We start from the raw sequence: 20,060 nt of genomic DNA, 5'->3' as shown, positions 1-20,060 counted from the left end.
GGAACAAATCAAGTCTCAAGTTCGCCTGATTTCGATGTTTCTAACACAGTGCTTATGCATATAATGTCTTTACTTATTTCTATTTTTTAATTCAGATTTAAATAACATAAGCTTAAGAATGGGGAATGAGGTGGGGAAGAGCCAAATATGTAATATTATATGAGTAAAAGCACTTTAAATCAAATAATCCCTGGGCATCAACTTGCATATAAAACTGGCATCTACAAGTTGCTATGACAAACATATGCCATGTCCTAGTTGACTATGTCTTTTTAAAGTATTTTACAGAAATTTTTTCTTGATTAAACTTACATTTATTCTCAGCATGCCTAATTCTGTGACAAACAGTCTTGAGCCCTGGTCGTCCTGACTTTCATGGGCAGCGTTTTCCAACAGCTGCCTGCAGCTCTACCCCTTGAACTCCACCCGTGTGTACACCTCAGTGATGCTGTGGTACCTGCCATCAGGGGGATGGTAGTTGGAGAGCTGTCTGTATAATCTGGCCCTTCTTTCTCAAAGGGGAACAGACTGGGGTCCTGCTTGATGGCTTCCACATGGAGCTCCTGGGCTGTGGGTTGCAGATCCTGCAGAGCTTCCTGCTGGGCCTCAAACGTGGACTTGATGGCTTCCCTCTCTGTCTTCTGTTCCCACTGCTTGTACAGAAGCAAAGCTCTTCAGAAGCAAAGCTCTCCGCTTAACCTCCTCAAAGGAAAGCAATACCTGAAGCCATTGTCTCCCTTTATCCAAGAACCTCACAGACATAATGAAACCTTCAATGGATATTAAATCCTGGCTAGCCTTTTGTAGTCATGTTATCCTTTTTTTCAAAGGGCACTCTGCAGCTTGGTCTTTTTTAGGATCTCTTCTTTCATAGGGGTTCTGCTCTCGTGGGAATGAGTTCCTGGAAAGACAACAATGAAGCTCACTGGTTGGTGTCTCTAATCTGTGTTTGTCAAGTTCCCAGATGTCGGCATGGCAAGCACAGAGCGCATGGTGGCTCCCAGCACTGTGGTGGCCTTGGCCTCTCAGGCAGCCGGCCAGCTGCTTCTGGGCTCGAACCTCAGCACTCCAGCCCATGATGCCTTGCACTGCAGTCCAAGTTTTTAATATTTCTGTTTGTGATGTCTAGAGCATTGGAAATCATATCCCACAGGATCCATGAATGCTAAATGCAAGAAATAAGTGGCTCTCTCATTTTTGTGGTCTCCAAAAACTAAAGGGATTTTCGAGCAGTATGTATGCATATACCAGTACTCCATAAATTCATTAGTTTACTCTCACATGGAAATATTAGAACAACCAGTGAACATTTGTTAGATTCAGTTTCTTCTTTTTTCATGTGCTCTCTCTTCCAAAAACTTTTTAATAACAAAGTCACTCAGGTGGAGACAGCATATTCTAAGGCTTTAGGCTAATGTTGGTTCCTAAGTGTCCTTCAAATCTACTTCAAATGTGTCCTGATGGATGTAGGGGGAATAGACACAGAAACTAGCAACTCTGATCTCCACAGAATAGGAGTGAGTCCATTGCAGATCTTGGCCCATTTCTAACTACACCAGACACAGACGGGGGCTTCTGCCAGTCTGCTGTGATTTTGTCTGGGAGACCTGCACTCACCTCTCAGTGGTAAGATGGATAATATGCTTAACTCATCTTATACATCTTATACATGAGAAAGCATGAAGGACTAGAACTACAAGATTTCATTTTCATTGATTACTACACAAATTCCTTTAATAAAGAAAGAGAGAAATATGCCTCTCTGCAACTGACAAGTAAATATTTATTTTCTAGTCTTATACTGTGTTGCTGTGTCCAGTTTGCTTATGGATGAAGGTACTGAGCTCAGGTGTGTCTACTTTGAACACTGACTATCACAAAAGCTGGAACCAGGCCCTGCTATAACTATGCTGACAGGCTGGCCAGTGCTTGCAAGACAAAGCCAAGGGCCTGCCTTGGGCATCATTCATATTTCATGTTGTACCACTTAGAAAGGGAAAGCCAGAAGTACAGAGACATTTTAAAGGCCATTTAAGATTGGGAACATATGGGTAGAGGAATGCACTGTGTTGGGAATTATATGGACTTTTTATCCTTTAAATTTTTTCACAGTATTTATGAGAGGGCAGTAAGAATGGAGGGCAGGAGTGATATGGCCTGTTCAGCAGCAGACTTCAGCGTCAACAGAGAGACACCACTGCTGTCTCTGAAGATGACTCTGACAGGTCATTTACTTGGGCACATAGTTCTCTGTCCCATTTCTTTGGTCTAGCAAAAAAACACATGATGGTCCCGTAAAGAATAAAAATAAGATGTTGTGATGCCACTTGAAATTATAGAAACACTTTAGTCTTCTTTTTAAGCTGTAGTTTTTCTCAGCCTTTTAGAGAGTAAAAAACCAAGAGGTACTACTATTAACTTATCAAGAAAAATCAATATCCCTGGTGTGGTATGTAAGTGAGGCACATATTATCTGTGAAGTGAGGGTGTGAGAAGAGGACAATTGGAGTAGTAGAGGCGTTTTATTAAATGACCCAAAAGATAGCTCAGAGTTGTAGCATTTTTTTTTGTAAGCATGTGGTCTCTATGTATTGTCAAAATGCAAAGGAGATTCACATGTCAATCCATGCAGAAATCAGGAGGACAGTATAACAGCAAAAGGAAATAATTGAGAATAAACTTTGGAAGCCAAAAAAATATTTTAAGGAATTGTACAGAGATTATTTTATACCTTGGCACCACTGGGCCTGCTGATTTAATCAATGCTAAGCACAGAAGGTTGCTAGGCAATGCATATCTGGTGCCAATCTGGTGATTCTATTATTCTTTGTAAAGTGACTATCTGCTTTCTGAGACTGTCACATTTTGTTGTTCAAGGATGCGATTATATACTGTTCTTCTTTTTTTTTTTTGCTATTTAAGGTTGTGATACCTCTATGTACTTTTCTTGAGAATTAAATATGTGTATTCCTGTCAAAACAGGACCACAAAGTTTTTTAAAAAGAAGATAAGATAGTGAAATATCAATATTAGAGATGGTTTTCAGTGAGCCAACAAAGGAAATGGGTATTAACACTGATAGTAATGCAATTTATGTGTGAAATGCTTCCTGACACATGTCCCTGGCATTCTCCAAAGTCACATGGTCACCAGGCAACGAACTTCATTACTGAGTGAATTTCAAAGAGCTCAGGACAGAAATATAGATGAATACATGGAAAACTAACTCTGAAATTACACTTTTATACTGAGGATCACCTCATTTTTTCCTTAGCACTATACTCATATTTCTGTACGACATATCTCATATTCTCTATTCACTGGTCTATTGCCAAATGAAGGTCAGCTCCCTGAGTTTTGTGCTTTTATTATTATGCATCTCTGTATTGGCGGAGGACCTTTCATGCACAGTCTGGGGTATGTAACTATTGGGAACCAAATTCACCCAGATGCACTTATACTAACAAAAATTCAGTGCAAACTTAGTTTTATTTCAGTGTTTGCTGTGTATGTTCTTATCAGACATAAACTTTCTTCCTAAAAATATTTTAACTTTGAATGTTAATTTTATAAATAAACTAGAATAAATTTTGTATCTGAACTAAGTGGACATAAGTAGCCTAATCAATACATAGAAATGTTTGTATTTATAAATAAATTAGAATAAATTTTATACCTGAACTAAGTGGACATAAGTAGCCTAATCTATACATAGAAATGTTTGTATTTCTAGTTTTACCTTAAACACATAGCAAGCTTGCAAGTCATCGTTCCCATCTTTGCAAGAATAAGATTGAAAAACTGAAAATTAATGACTTTTCTCAGGTCCATCAAAGAACTAAGGTCACAGGGCACATTGCTACACCCCACCCCAATCAAAACAGATAAGCACATCCAGAGAGACACAGCTAAGATGTGTTTACCTGGAGTAGGTGTTGATGGAACCATTAATTGGTATGAACATGTAAAGAGTAACTCTGATGAACAGTTGGAGACTGTGCATGGACTGGCATGAGAGTGAGAAATTCTTAGATGGCCACAGTCTTAGGAAGGCCTCCACAATTTTGTGGGCTTTATCTCCAGGAACCTTGCCAGGCTCTCACAATGAAATGCAGGGAAGATCCCTTCATTGTTCTGGCAAAGGAAAGGGAAGAGTAACTGTTGTGAAATATGTTCTGAGCCTTCTCCATCACAAAATTCTACAGGAAGAGGACTCTTCCAGAGCCTTATCATAGCTGGAAGAAGGGAATTTCTCCCATTGCAGCCTCCTCTAATCCTTCTGTTTTACAGAGGAGGTGGAGGGATATAGTCAACAAGGTTCAGGGCTTCAAGGAAATAGATTGTGATGTTGTAGCCAGGGAAGACAATATGGAGTTGGAGCAGGGGGAACTATATGACACTGGAGAAATTCTTGCAGAGGCCATAATACACAAGGCTGTTAGAAGACCAAGATTTAAACAGAAGACTGTAGAATATGCTCTCATTCCCATATTTTACCATGTCACCTACAGGGCTCCAGTATAATAGCATTGGATAAGAGTTGAAAGAGCTGAAGAATACTTAGGGAAACTTAAAGTCAAGAGGAGGAAACAAACAAACAAACAAACAAGGACACTAGAAGAGTTTGAAGTTTCTGGCACCTATAGCTGTGCCAAACATTAAGTAATGGCAAACTCTTAGCAAGATTATCATAAATATGCACACTAAATACCTGTTTACCTCAGTTCTCATTACGTGATATATCCAACTTTCAACACAAATTAAAAGACCTGTCAAAAGGCAAGGGAAAACAGTCTGATCAAAAACAAAAACAAAAAAAACAAGGATCAGAACCAGACTTAGCTATGATACAGATGTTAGCATTATTAGGGGAATTTTAAATATCTATTATTAATAATTTAAAGGGTCTAGTGGAAAAAAATGGCAAAATGAAAGAATGATGTAGGTTGAAAGATTAAGCAAAGAGATAGAAATGCTAAAAATCAAAAGTATATGCTAGAAATTTTTTAAAAATACAGTATCAAAAGTGAAGAAACCCTTCAATGGCTTATCAGTAGATAATATATACAGATATCTACCATATAAAACAGTACTTCTATAACATGGTTTCGCTCTAACACGGTTAGAGATTTGGGGAAAACTCCCGTATAACACAAAATTAGGGAAATCCCCATACAACACTGAACGTGATAAAATTTTGGACTGTATTAATCTAATACACTCATCCATCAAAGAAATAAAACCAACAACATTAAATGCTTGTTGGAAAAATATATGGCTGGACTCAAATCAAAGTGAAAATCTAATCGAGCCAGCAGAAAACAGGATGGATGCAATAGTGGGACTTGCTAAGTCTTTAGGAGGGGAAGGTTTTGACGATATGACTGTAGAAGATACCCAACGATTGCTGGTAGAAGAAGAAACTGATGAGGCAATTTTGGTGGAAATTACATCTGGAATGTGCCAGGATAACTCAGGGGACCATAGCACTGATGAAAATGAAGAAGTTAAACAGTTTACTCTAAAAAGCATAAAGAAAGGCCTGGACTTAGCTGAACCGTTAGAGTCATATTTCTTAAATGAAGATCCTTGCACTGAAAGGAGCACAAAGTTTAAGAGAGAACTTCAAAAGTGCTTAGCACCGTGTCGGGGTCCCCCTGGGAAAGTATTGAGACTTAGAGCCCTATGCAGGCCAGGCAAAGGAAACGAAGCCTGTAAGACCTGACCAGAAAACTGGGAAAAGCTGGGTGCATACGTGCCTTGATGCTATAAACCAGTGGGCCCCAGTGGGAAACAGGCCATGAGAAAATGCTTTATGTCTTTTGAAGCTTGCCCTGTTCTTTTACCTAGCTTTATATACTCTTTATAGCCCTGGCTGGTTTGGCTCAGTGGATTGAGCATCGGCCTGCGAGCTAAGTGTCGCTGGTTCAATCTTCCAGTCAGGGCACATCAGAGAAGGAAAACTCTGACTCCAAAAAACCTCCGCTGCCTGGCGGCATACCTCTTCAGGGGAAAGGCTAAGGGAGTAAACCCCGACAGAAAATCCGGAGCCGGAGTCCCTAAGGCAGTTTGACGTTGTAGTCAACACCGGCAACTCCTGCGGCGTACCTGAAGCCAAGCTGTATTGACTCCGTCTTTCCCTTGGACCCTTCAGCTGCGAAGAGAGGGGGGGTCTGCTGCATGGGCAACAGCAGACCCTCCATATCACCCTGCCCAGGCTCTGTAGCTTCAGCTCCACTGGAGAGGACACTCCAGCGTCATACGGGAGGAGACAGATACTGTGTCACTCCCGAGTCGGACTGCACAGCCATTCTCGGCGGTGCAGATAGACTCTTAAGAAGCTACACCAGATCCAAAATGGCGGAGGAGTAAGTGGAAGCTACACTAACCTCCTCCCAGGACCAGTCTGGATTTACAACTTAATTTTGGAGAAATCATCTGGAATAACCAACGGAACACTAGCTGGAAAGAAGTCTTATAACCACGGAGAGACAGAAAAGGCCGCTACATCACAACGTGACCGGTAGGGAGTGCGGAGACGCGGAAGGGCTGGCTGGGCTCACACGGGTGGCTGCTGAAGGGACTGAGAAACAGCTCAGCAGCCGGGGATTCCCCCTGAGAAGGGCAGGGTCTAAACCCCCAGCTGGGCTTCCCAGCCTACAGCGACAGAGTGGAAAGTAAAATAGTATCAGCTGTGAAAAGCGAAAAGCCACAGGCTTTCTTGCTAGCCGGAGAGAAACAGCAGGAGAAAAAGAGCTCTTAAGTGGATCACATACGAAAATATTTTGGCCACCACTTACCCTGGGCTCAAGCAGAGGGAAGGCAGAGAGGACTGGAGACACTTGGGGAGAATTTGGCACGGTGGCTTTGAGGGGAGAACTGGAGGAGCAGCTGACTGGGTCCCAGTGCTGACTCATCCCCAGTACTGCGGGTAGACCATTCCCCTCCAAGTGGCATCAGCCTGAGGGGAAGCAAAAGCCCTGCCTACAGGAATTAAGCTGCCACACCCACAGTTCTTAAGCCTGACAGCTAATCACAGATTGAATAGATTAACAATCAAAGAAGACAGACAACAGCAGTAGATCCCTGGAAGTCTCCAACAGGCTGCCTAGGGCCAGACTGGTACATGATCTGACGCCACCAGAGGCAGATCCAGGAAGTGCAGATCATTCCAAGAAGCACCAACAAACAATAGGAGTCAAAAAAATGGGGAGACAGAGAAACAACCTCCCATCAAAAGGAAAGGTAGAATCCCCAGAAAGAGTGCTAAATGAAATAGAGGGGAGCGAACTATCAGATATGGAATTCAAAACATGGATTATGGAGAAGCTGAATGAGCTCAGCGGAAACTTCAAAGAACTCCAGAAAAACTACAAGGAACTCACAGAAAATTACGTGAGCATGAAAAAGGACATAGAAGCTATCAATAAGAGCCAGGAGGAAATGAAAAATACGATCTCTGAATTGAAGAACACAGTAGAAGGAATTAAAAGCAGGCTAGAGGAAGCAGAAGATCGGATCAGCGAGCTGGAGGACAACCTACACAAAAACTCCCAGACAATGCAACAAAATGAAAAAAGACTGAACAAGACTGAAGAGGTTCTAAGACAGCTGCAGGACAACATGAAACGTAATAATATCCGTATCATAGGAATTCCAGAAGGAGAAGAAGAAGAGCAAGGGATAGAAAACCTCTTTGAAAAACTAATGACAGAAAACTTTCCTAACATGACGAGAGAAAGAGTCACGCAAGTCCAGGAAGCACAGAGGGTCCCAATGAAGATGAACCCCAACAGGCCCACCTCAAGACACATCATAATTAAAATGGCAACATTCAAAGACAAAGAGAGGATCCTAAAAGCAGCAAGAGAAAAACAACTAATAACATACAAGGGTACTCCAATAAGGCTATCATCAGATTTCTCAGCAGAAACACTACAAGCCAGAAGGGAATGGCAAAAAGTATTCCAAGCAATGAAAAACAAAGGCCTACAACCTAGAATACTATACCCAGCAAAGCTCTCATTCAAAATGGAGGGTGAAATAAGGAGCTTCCAAGACAAAAGAAGGCTAAAAGAATACATCTCCACCAAACCAGCAATGCAAGAGATGCTAAAAGGTCTGCTCTAAGAAGATAAAGAAACAGAGAGAGACAGAGAAGAACACAAGTACAAAGGGGAAAAATGACAATGAATAAGTACTTATCGGTAATAACCTTAAATGTAAATGGATTAAATGCTCCAATTAAAAGACATAGGGTAGCTGAATGGATTAGAAAGAATGACCCACATATATGCTGTCTACAAGAGACCCACCTTAGAACAAAAGATCTACACAGACTGAAAGTAAAGGGATGGAAAAATGTATTCCAAGCAAATGGACATGAAAAAAAAGCCGGGGTAGCAATACTTATATCAGACAAAACAGATTTCACAGCAAAGTCCATAAAAAGAGACAAAGAAGGGCATTTCATAATACTTAAGGGAAAAATCCATCAAGAAGATATAACCCTTATAAATATATATGCACCAAACTTAGGAGCACCCAAATATGTAAGGAAACTTTTGAAAGACTCCAAGAAAGATATAGACAACAACACACTCATAGTAGGGGACTTTAACACCCCATTGTCAACAATGGACAGATCTTCGAAGCAAAGAAACACCAAAGATATGGAGGCACTGAACAACACTCTAGATCAAATGGACTTAGTCGATATATATAGAAGTTTTCACCCCAAAGAAGCAAAATATACATACTTCTCAAGTGCACATGGAACATTTTCAAAGATAGACCACATGGTAGGACACAAAACAAGCCTTAACAAATTCAAGAAAATTGAAATTATATCAAGCATCTTCTCAGATCACAATGGCTTAAAATTGGAAATCAACCTCAAGGAAAAAACTCAAAAACATTCAAACTCATGGAGAATGAATAACATGCTATTAAATAATGAATGGGTTAACAATGACATCAAGGAAGAAATCAAAAAGTTTCTGGAAACTAATGATAATGAACACACAACAACCCAAAACCTATGGGATACAGCGAAAGCAGTCCTAAGAGGAAAGTTCATAGCAATACAGGCCTACCTAAAAAAGCTAGAGGAATATCTAATAAAAAATTTAACCCTACAGCTACAAGATCTAGAGGAAGAACAACAAGCAAAGCCCAGATCAAGTAGAAGGAAGGAAATCATCAAGATCAGAGCAGAATTAAATGACATAGAGTCTAAACTAACAATTCAAAAAATCAACAAAAGTAGGAGCTGGTTCTTTGAAAAAATAAACAAAATTGACAAGCCTTTAAGCAGGCTCATCAAGAAAAAAAGAGAGAGGACCCAAATAAATAAAATCAGAAATGAAAGAGGAGAAATCACAACTGATACCACAGAAATACAAAGGATTATAAGAAATTATTATGAACAACTGTATGGCAAGAAATTTGACAACCTAGAGGAAATGGACAGATTCCTGGAAAACCTATAGTCTTCCCAAACTGAATCAAGAAGAAGCAGAAAGTCTGAATAGACCAATAACAGCTAGTGAAATTGAAGCAGTAATCAAAAAACTCCCAGCACACAAAAGCCCTGGACCGGATGGCTTCACAAGTGAATTCTACAAAACATTTAGGAAAGAACTAACTCCTATCCTTCTCAGACTATTCCAAAAGATACAAGAAGAGGGAAGACTGCCAAACTCATTCTATGAAGCCAGTATAACCCTAATTCCAAAACCAGGTCAAGACACAACAAAGAAAGAAAACTACAGGCCAATATCGCTGATGAACATAGATGCTAAAATCCTCAACAAAATATTGGCAAACCGGATCCAGCAACACATTAGAAAGATCATACACCACGATCAAGTAGGATTCATCCCAGGGATGCAAGGATGGTTTAACATTCGTAAATCAATAAACGTAATACACCACGTAAACAAAATGAAAGACAAAAACCACATGATAATATCAATAGATGCAGAAAAAGCATTTGATAAAGTACAACACCCATTTATGATAAAAACTCTCAGCAAAATGGGAATAGAGGGAGCATACCTCAACATAATAAAGGCCATATATGAGAAACCTGAAGCCAACATCATACTCAATGGGCAAAAACTGAGAGCATTCCCCCTGAGATCAGGAACAAGACAAGGATGTCCGCTCTCCCCACTCCTATTCAACATAGTCTTGGAAGTTCTAGCCACCGCAATCAGACAAGAAAGAGAAATAAAAGGCATCCAAATTGGAAAAGAGGAAGTAAAACTGTCATTATTTGCAGATGACATGATAGTGTACATAGAAAACCCTATAGACTCCACAAAAAAACTACTCGACCTAATAAGTGAATTCGGCAAAATAGCAGGATACAAAGTCAATATTAAGAAATCAAAGGCATTTTTATACACCAACAATAAAAACTCAGAGATAGAAACTGAAAGAAAAATTCAATTTACCATAGCAACAAGAAAAATAAAATACCTAGGAATAAACTTAACCAAGGAGGTAAAAGACCTGTACTCAGAAAACTACATAACATTGAAGAAAGAAATTAAAGAAGATACAAATAAATGGAAGCATATACCATGCTCATGGATGGGAAGAATCAACATCATTAAAATGTCCATACTACCCAAAGCAATTTATAGATTCAATGCAATCCCTATTAAAATACCAGCAACATATTTCACAGACCTAGAACAAATACTTCAAAAATTTATATGGAACCAAAAAAGAGCCCGAATAGCCACAGCAATTTTGAGGAAGAAGAACACAGTAGGAGGAATCACAATACCTGATATCAAACTATACTACAAGGCCACGGTAATCAAAACAGTCTGGTACTGGCATAAAAACAGACATATAGATCAATGGAACAGAATAGAGAGCCCAGAAATAAACCCAGGTTCATATGGTCAACTAATATTTGACAAAGGGGGAAAGAACATCAAATGGAGTGAAAAGAGCCTCTTCAACAAATGGTGTTGGGAGAACTGGACAGGGACATGCAAAAAAATGAAACTAGACCACCAACTTACACCATACACCAGAATAAACTCAAAATGGATCAAAGACTTAAATGTAAGCCGTGATACCATAAAAGTCCTAGAGGAAAAAATAGGCAGGAAAATTTCAGATATCCCACGTAGCAACATTTTCACTGATATATCTCCTAAGGCAAGGGAAATAAAGGAAAGAATAAACAAATGGGACTACATCAAACTAAAAAGTTTCTGCTCAGCTAAAGAAAACATCAGCAAGATGAAAAGGAAACCAACCATATGGGAAAATATATTCGCCAATGACATCTCAGACAAGGGATTGATCTCCAAAATATATAAAGAACTCATATGACTCAACACCAAGAAGACAGACAACCCAATTAAAAAATGGGCAAAGGACCTGAACAAACACTTCTCCAAAGAAGACATACAGAGGGCCCATAGACATATGAAAATATGCTCAACATCACTAGCCATCAGAGAGATGCAAATAAAAACCACAATGAGATACCACCTCACACCAGTCAGAATGGCCATAATCAACAAATCAACAAACAACTTGTGCTGGAGAGGATGCGGAGAAACGGGAACCCTGGTGCATTGCTGGTGGGAATGCAGACTGGTGCAGCCACTATGGAAAACAGTTTGGAATTTCCTCAAAAAACTAAAAATGGAACTGCCTTTTGAACCAGCAATTCCATTACTGGGATTATATCCGAAAAATCCTGAAACACCAATTCAAAAGAACCTATGCACTCCAATGTTCATAGCAGCACTATTTACAATAGCCAAGTGCTGGAAACAACCTAAATGCCCATCTGTAGATGAGTGGATCAAAAAACTGTGGTACATTTACACAATGGAGTTCTATGTAGCAGAAAGAAAGAAGGAACTTCTACCATTTGCAACAACATGGATGGAACTAGAGAGAATTATTCTTAGCGAAATAAGCCAGGCAACGAAAGAAAAATACGTTATGCTGTCACCTATTACAGGAAACTAATGAACAACACAAACAAATGAGCAAAATTGAACCAGAGTGGGGGAAAATGAAAATATGAAGAATGGAAATGCCTGTTCAGTGAATATTAGGACAAAGATTTTCCTTCACGTTGTATATTTTTCTCCCTATTTGATCTCTCCAGAGTTTGGCATTCTAAACAAGTAAGTAATGACTTAAGTTTCTTTGCATAGACCTAATAAGACGAGTTGTTAATAGAGGTTCCTTTCAAGGAAAATCACAATGATCAGTGGCAGACTGTAAAGTAGGGCAGCTAACCGTCTTAAAAGTTTCTTCTCATTTAAAAAATGGTTTCACTTGAAAATTAAACCATATCTGTGATATCACCAAAGAGATTCAAGTTGCAGGCAAGTAGAATGTCAAGTGCCTTGCAACTGTATGTCTTCCCAATAAGACAGTCTTACAGATTTAGAGACTTTTTTGTTGGTTATGTTACATAAATTAACATGTGTTTTCTGTTTTCAAAGGGCATAAGCCTATGACCGCATTACCTGAGTGATTGTCTGTACGCATAAGCCTCACTTAATCCTCTCTGCAGCGCTGCCTCCGGAGACTCAACAGTTTGGCTGAACTAAATGGCTGAGTTGGTGAAGAATGGGGTGGTCTGTGGGCTTCACTTTAAAACTGAATTCTCTTTTCTATCCTAATGGCTTGGACAGAAAGGGCCCAGAGGTCTGAGAGGGGGGAAACATAAACTATTTCCCTCAGCCCAAACTAAATAAAATGGGCAAAAGGGTTTTGGACAGGAGAGATGTGCCTAGCACACCTTCCTCCAAAGAAGCCCTTTTTTTTTTTCTCCTAATGTGGAACATTGAAAAATTAATCCCTGCCTTTTGCCACCTAGTAGTTATGGATTGAATGATGCTTTTTAACCCTTTTTGCCAAATCTGTTGCCCCCAGAACACAACAAGGATGCCAGCCTGCTAAACCAAGCACGCCGTTGTCCGGAGACAGCCAACTGACCTGGAGTCTGCATGATCCTTCCCCATGTGGGAAGGCCACCCTCCCCTCCACACCCCCACTCTTATTAGGGATTTCTGGACCCAAGGGTAGGTAGGACGACGACCATGTCCAGCTTGAAGCAGCTAGAGGAGCTTGAGACCTTCGCCCATTGTCCTTTACAAGATTACAAAGGGTCTTAATATCTGAGAGGGAGGGATAGTTATTTTTTACGAACCATGGGTATGGACTTGGGGGGGGATGCTGGGGGAGGGAGATACTGGGTGGAGGGGAGTAAAGGGGAAAAAATTGGAACTACTGTAACAGCATAATCAATAAAATATATTTAAAAAAAAAAAAAAAAAAAAAAGAAGCTACACCATCGTCTCTCAAGACGGACGGCTGCCGACAATATACGCTTTATCTTACCAGAAGCAGAGGTTTTAACTTTAACTCAAAATGAACTTATCCTCCCTATTTTATTGCCATCTGAAGTCTTTGTGTCCAATATACCCTGACCTGAGGGAGATCTCAACATTCCTTCAATTGTTATCTCTGAACAATATCTTTTCTGTAGTCAGCGCTGTTTACCATTGATTGATGAGCTTTACATGCATGCTACATGCCCTTAAGCTTATTGCACTCAATAAAAGACCTTGGAGGAAGGCAGTCGAGGCATTTGTCTCTCAGACATTTGCCAGCCTTCTCTCCATTAGCACAAGCTGCCTAGAAAGTCTTCATTTCATCCATGACACCAGGGGATCTCTGCAGGTTGGGGGTCCCCAACAGCACTGTATAATGACATTTATAAAGATCTCTCAGCTAAAAGCAAGCAATCTGAAATAACAGATTTTTTGCAAAAAGTAGAGCATAGAAATCAAGATAATGCTGAAGAAAGTTTAGAGGATTAGAATATGTTGTCAAAAAGAAAATGCATTCTGTGTTAATGGAGCTTAATAGTGATGACAAAGAAAACATTACTTAATTCATGTTAATATTGCTGAAAATTGCTTTAATAAAGATATTTCTCTTAATTATAAAAATATAATAGTGTGGGTTTGTTTTTTTTAATTTTGGAGTCTAACCCCCCTTTTTGTACTAGTTTTTTGTTTCATATAACACGGATTCACATAACACGGCATTTGTTAGGAACCTAACAACCATGTTATATGGGGGTTACCTGTACTTCTCAAACTTACATGCAAAGAGAAAATATAATGAACAGAAAAGAACATCCAAGAATAGGGGTACAGTATCAAAAGATGTAAATTATGTGTAATTGAAGTATCAGAAGCAGAAGAGAGAGAACACAACAAAAGAAATGTTTGAAGTATTCATAGCCTAGAATTTCCCAAAATTATTGACAGACACCAAACCACAGATTTGGGAAGTTCAGAGAAGACAAATCAGGATAAATACCAAAAAAGAAAACAACAATCAAGAAGCCACACCTATCCACATCACATCAAAACTGCACAAACCCAAAGGCAAAAAAATAAAATAAAATAAAATCTTGAGCCCTGGCTGGTGTGGCTCAGTGGGTTGAGGGCCAGCCTGCAAACCAAAAGGTTGCTGGTTTAATTCCAGTTGGGGTACATGCCTGGGTTGTGGGCTGGGTCCCCAGTTCGGCGTGTGCGGGAGGTGGCCAATCAATGTCTCTCTCCCTCCCTTTCTTCCTCCTTCCCCCTCTCTCTAAAAAGAAATAAAAATCTTTTTAAAATATATTGAAAGAAGCTGGTGGTGGGTTATAAACACCTCACCTATAGAGTATGGCGTTCTGAGCAAAAGAATGACCTAAAATGCCTTGGGGCTTCAGAGGGGATGAGGGAAATTGGCAGGACTATAAGGAGAGCAGATGTTCAGCAATTAGAAGTTTGCCCAGCCACACATATCGATAAATCATAGAAAGTTCGCTCTGGTAATAATGCTTATTATGGACAAGGCCTCCATTTTAGATTCTTCTAGGTAGCTAAGGGAGGGACAGAAGTTTCTCCTGATCCCACAGGGTCCTGATTGCCTTCAAGTCACAATAATCCACATGCCAAAGTAGCACATTTTGGGGAGACCTGTTTGGAACACCTTAAGCGTAATGTATTTTTTCCTTTACCGATTTAGAGGTACATTTCACTATACTTTCCCTAGTTTTAGAACTGGGTTTATACTGAAGGGGAGCAGGATATACCACTCTAGTATTTGCCTCTTTGGCATAATGATTATTTTGGGCTGGTTTCTTTTAAAAAACAGCAGGCATAGGAGAAGCTCCCTACCAGTAAAAGGAGGATAATTAAAATCTAGAAACTGCTCTGGCTGGTGTGGCTCAGTTGGTTGGACCATCATCCCATAAACTGAAAGGTCACTGGTTCAATTCCCAGTCAGGGCACATGCCTAGGTTGTGGTTTGGTCCCTGATTGATGTTTCTCTCCAGCATTGACGTTTCTCTCCCCTTCTTTCTCCCTCCCTTCCGCTATCTCTAAAAATAATAAATAAAATCTTTTTTACAAATCTAGAAACTCTTATCATTGGAGAAGTCCTGGACTTTAATATACATAAAAAACACACCCTTGTTTACTGTGCTTTGTCTGATAACCTCCCATAACTGGCTCCACCCACCCCAGCATCTTTTGTCTTTAGCTGAACATGGTACTTACCGTGAAGATTTAGGCCATTTCAGAGTTACTCAGTTTTCCTGGGTATCTCCCATGTATATAGGAGCTATACATGTTAATAAACTTCTGTTTGTTTTTTTCCTGTTAATCTGAACTTGTTACAAGGAGGGGTCTCGACCAAGACCCTGGAAAGGTTGAGGTAAGATTATTTTTCCTCCCCAAAAATAGATTACTCAAAGAGCTAATCATAGTTACAGGTTGGTGTAGCACGTAGAAACAGTTGTAGTTTACAACATCTATTGATTGAGTCTCCAGAGTTTTGTGCTTTTGTTATAAGGATTTATTAAAGGAATTTGAAAGCTACTATTTTAAGCTGACATTGAATGAGAAATTCAAAAGACAAAGGAAAGGGACATAGTGGTAAGTTCAAGGAAAAGAGGCAGTAAGGGAGACAGAAATGGTGATGAAATTCTGGCATAGGAATAGAGGAGAATAGATGAAGTATAAATAGTTATTTCAGCGCTTACCCTAGCATGAAATCTTTTTCTATTTTGTTAAAAATGCATAAAAATAAACCACATAACAATTTAAATCTTACCATTTTTAAGCATAAAGTATAGAAGTGTTAACTATAAGCACATTGCTATGCAATAGATCTATACAAAATTTTCATCTTGCAAAACTGAATCTCAGTACCCGTTGATAGACAACTCCTCTTTTCCTCATCCCTGCAGCTCCTGGCAACTGGCATTCCACTTTCTGTTTCTAAGTTTGACTAGTTTAGATACCACATATCAGTGGAATCATGTAGTAATTCTTTTTTTGTGACTGGCATGTTTAAGTTAGCACAAGGTCCTCAAGGTTCATCCATATTGTAGCAAATAACAGGATTTCTACCTCTTTTTAAGGGAAATAATATTTTGTTGTATGTACGTGCCACATTTCCTTTATCCGTTCATCTGTGACGGACATTTAGGTTGTATCCCCCTCTTGGCTATTGAGAATAATGCTGCAATGAACAAGGGTATGATACAGAGGGATCTGATTAAGATCACTGGGGAGAAGTAGGAGGGGCTATAGGAGGAGGTTGCTGAGGCAATGGAAAGCAGTTTAGGACAGGATGGGCCGAGAAGCTAAATGCCTCCAAAGCCAATGGAAATAAAAAGAGGGTTGGCCTCTTTGGCTCACGAGCTTTTCTGGCTCCTGAGCCGGCTCTTTCTCAGGCTCTGACTATGGCTCTTGGGCTCGCTCTCTTCCTTGAATGGGTGCCTGGATGATTGTGCTGCAGCTGCCTGCATTTCCCAGTGGATAGCATTTTGTATGGGAAGGAACTCCCTGCACAGCCTAGGTTAGGGCTGGCCTGGCAGAGGACAGTAAGGTTATTCTTTGAGTGTTCTAGAGGGGAGGACTGCTGAGGCAGAACGTTCTTCCAGAATTGTGTAGCTTTTGTGTATTATGTTGTTTTAGTTTGTAAACTAACCCTATAGAAATAAAGTAACTAAAAACAGGGAAATGATAGGAGAACCCAGGTGTTAGTTTAGCCTTAATTGTTAGGCTTAAGTAATTAAAGCTGTAATTTGATAGGCTTAAGCGACTGCTTTTAAATAAAGACTCCTTTCCTTTATCACCAAACCTTTGCCTCTGAAATTTAGCCTAGAGAGTGGCAACCAGCAGCAGGAATCCAGCTTGCTGTTCAGTAACAGGTACACAAATATCTCTGAGAGATCCTGTTTTCAATTTTTTTTATGTATTCCTAGAAGTGACATTCCTGAACTATATGGTAATTCTGTTTTTGATATTTTGAGGTGCTTCCATATTGTTTTCCATAGAAACTGCACCCTTTTACATTCCCACGAACAGTATACAAGTGTCCTGATTTCTCTACATCCTCGCCAATGCATGTTGTTTTCTAGGTTGCTTCTTTTTTTTTTTTTTTTCATTTATTTTTTGATAGAAGCTCATTGAGCTTCTACAAGACAATTATTTTGAATTCTTTGTCAACTAATTCATAGATCTCTGTTTCTTTAAGATCAACATCTGGAGATTTCTTTTGTTTCTTTGATTGAGCCATATTTCCCTGTCTTTATATACCTTGTTATTTCTTGCTTCCAGTATTAATGGACTGGCTTTGTACAGAAGACCAATCAACTTGAATAGGGATGTTAGGAGCTTCTCAAACATTTTCTAAAGGTGTGTCTTCGTTGTGCTTGTGCATGTAATTTCCTAACTGTACATATTTTCCAGTTACTTTTTCAGAAGTTTGTAATCTCTTCTTCCCTCTGGTGTCTATTTCAGTTATCTAGGTTCTTTGGTGCTACAACACACCACCAAGCTCTTTGTTCTCAACAGCTTACAGGCTTCAGAAGTCAGCTGGCTCTCTTCCATAAGCACTCTGAGTTAGGTGGGACAGAATCCAGTCCCTCAGGCAGTCCCTTGGAAAACTGGAACTTCAATTGTACATCCCACTCTTTCTCTTCCCGTCCCAAAGGAGAAGCACTGAGTTGAACATTTTCTTTCAGTCACACCAAGCTGTGCTGGTTTGGAGGAAGGGCTATCGTGGGTGAAATGCAGCAACTTTTCTTACCAATTTTGGTGTGGCTCTTCTTGACCTTGCCTTTTCCTGAGGTACTGAGTCATCTTGACTGGTTTCTGGAGTCCTCATAAAGCCTTTCTGAACTGTATATTGTTAAGTCAGTGTCTCTGGGAGAATGAGGTCTGTGGGTTTCTCTTCTGCCATTTGCTGACATCATTCTTAAATCTCCATGTTTTATGATAAAGATCAAGTCACTGGGATAAGAGAAGTGAGTTTTATATACTGAATAATTATTATAGTAGCTAACTTTTTTTGAAGGCGTACTATGTACTTGACATGTGGGATATAATGAAATTCTCACAACCTTATCAATACAATTCTCACAACTGTATCAATAAGGAGTCCAGGTACTACTTCCCTTCCCCAATTTACCAAATAAGAAAACTAACAATTTAGGAAGGTGACTTATCAGTACCTTTCTAGTCAATACGTAGATAAAAGTCACACAGACACACACACATACACACACACACACAAATAACAACAGGAGGTGATGTAGTTTAGTTAGTAAACACCAATTTTATTGCCTAACATCATAGGAAACCAAAAGTGTCATGAGTAATAAAGCATTAAATAACTCAATATGACCACACATATAAAACATTTTCAGATGTTCTTAGACTTTGGAGAAGGAAGAATGTTTAACTTAAAGTTGATTTAAATCTGGTAAGTATACCATCCAAAGAGAAATGGGTTTCTACTAGTTTCTGCATGGGATGATAGTTCTGCTTCTGAAGTAATCCTGGATGCCTGTTAGGAAAGCCTTGATTAAAAAGTCCTAGATCTGTTGTTTAGTCAAAGGAAACCTCCATGTATGGTCAGGGGTAATTTTCCAAACCCAATGAAATGTAGAGATTTATGGCACATTAACTCCTGCCAGGATAACTTCAGGTTGATCCCTCCTAAAAACCCAGCAAAATCCTCTAAGCTGTTTCCACCCGCTCCTCACTAACATCTCATTCAATATTCCCATGGTGCACAATGACTCATAGAATTTTATCTCTTCCAATACTCAAAATTCAACTTTGCTATGTTCTCTTTATTGCAAGTAATAAGAATTCTTTCTAAGGCACATTATGTTAATAGATTGTCTTCAACTACTTTTTCCATACTCCCATTTTGCTTTCTCTCTTTTTGGTGCTTTTTGCACTTTTAGCGCTGCCTCTCAGATGGGAGAAAAGACAAAGGGACAGTGACTTTTGTTCTAAAGTTCCAGTGCTTAGAAAATATTAACCTCATTTTTCATGTTTTAGAAAATCCAATAAAACTAACAAATAATTCTGGCTCAGCACAGACAAAACAGTAGTATGTTTCTTGTTTATAGTTATGGCTTTTTTGATTGTTACTTGCCAAGGACTTAACTAATTCATAAACTAGTGTCCTCCAAATTCCCTTCCTAGCCTATAGTTCTTCCCTTCCAATCCTTTAAATTGCATCAAGTGATAATCATTGCTACAGGTAACCTAATAAAAAATTAAAACAGCTTCCCTAAAGAACAATTTCTAATAAGCTAAGTATATATAAGAAACTGAATTTAAATGGAAGGTATAAATGTAAGAGGGAAAAAATCAATGGTTGAACAAAATTTGAGTAGAACTTAATATGTGACTATTCATTATTTCTGAACAGAGATAGTGAGGGCTTATTAGTTCTAGGGAAAAGTAAGAATATGCATGAGGGAAAATAAAGTTGGTTAATCCCTTTGGAATAGTGCTTCCTATTCCTTCAGCAAATATTACCATTTCACTCTACTTAAAATATAAAATGAATAATACTTTTTACTGACCCATGGACAGCTTCCTCTGTGCATCGAATATCATTTAACTTGCATTTATAATCCTCTGTGAAATAGCCTAATAGCAGTTATTATTAGTTTTAATATTAGTTGGTAGGAC

General features: G+C 39.3%; 1 pseudogene; it reads right to left on the bottom strand.

Moving 5' to 3' along the window:
• Positions 1 to 408: 408 nt before the first annotated feature.
• LOC149991630 (large ribosomal subunit protein mL40 pseudogene) overlaps positions 409 to 20,060 on the bottom strand; it is a 33,328-nt pseudogene continuing 13,676 nt past the window's right edge.

The sequence above is a fragment of the Furipterus horrens genome, unplaced genomic scaffold, assembly GCF_987537825.1.
Source record: "Furipterus horrens unplaced genomic scaffold, mFurHor1.1.pri manual_scaffold_17, whole genome shotgun sequence".
NCBI classification, from domain to species: Eukaryota; Metazoa; Chordata; class Mammalia; order Chiroptera; family Furipteridae; genus Furipterus; species Furipterus horrens.
Note: the sequence above shows the minus strand (reverse complement) of the source record. Positions and strands in the feature narration are given on the sequence as shown.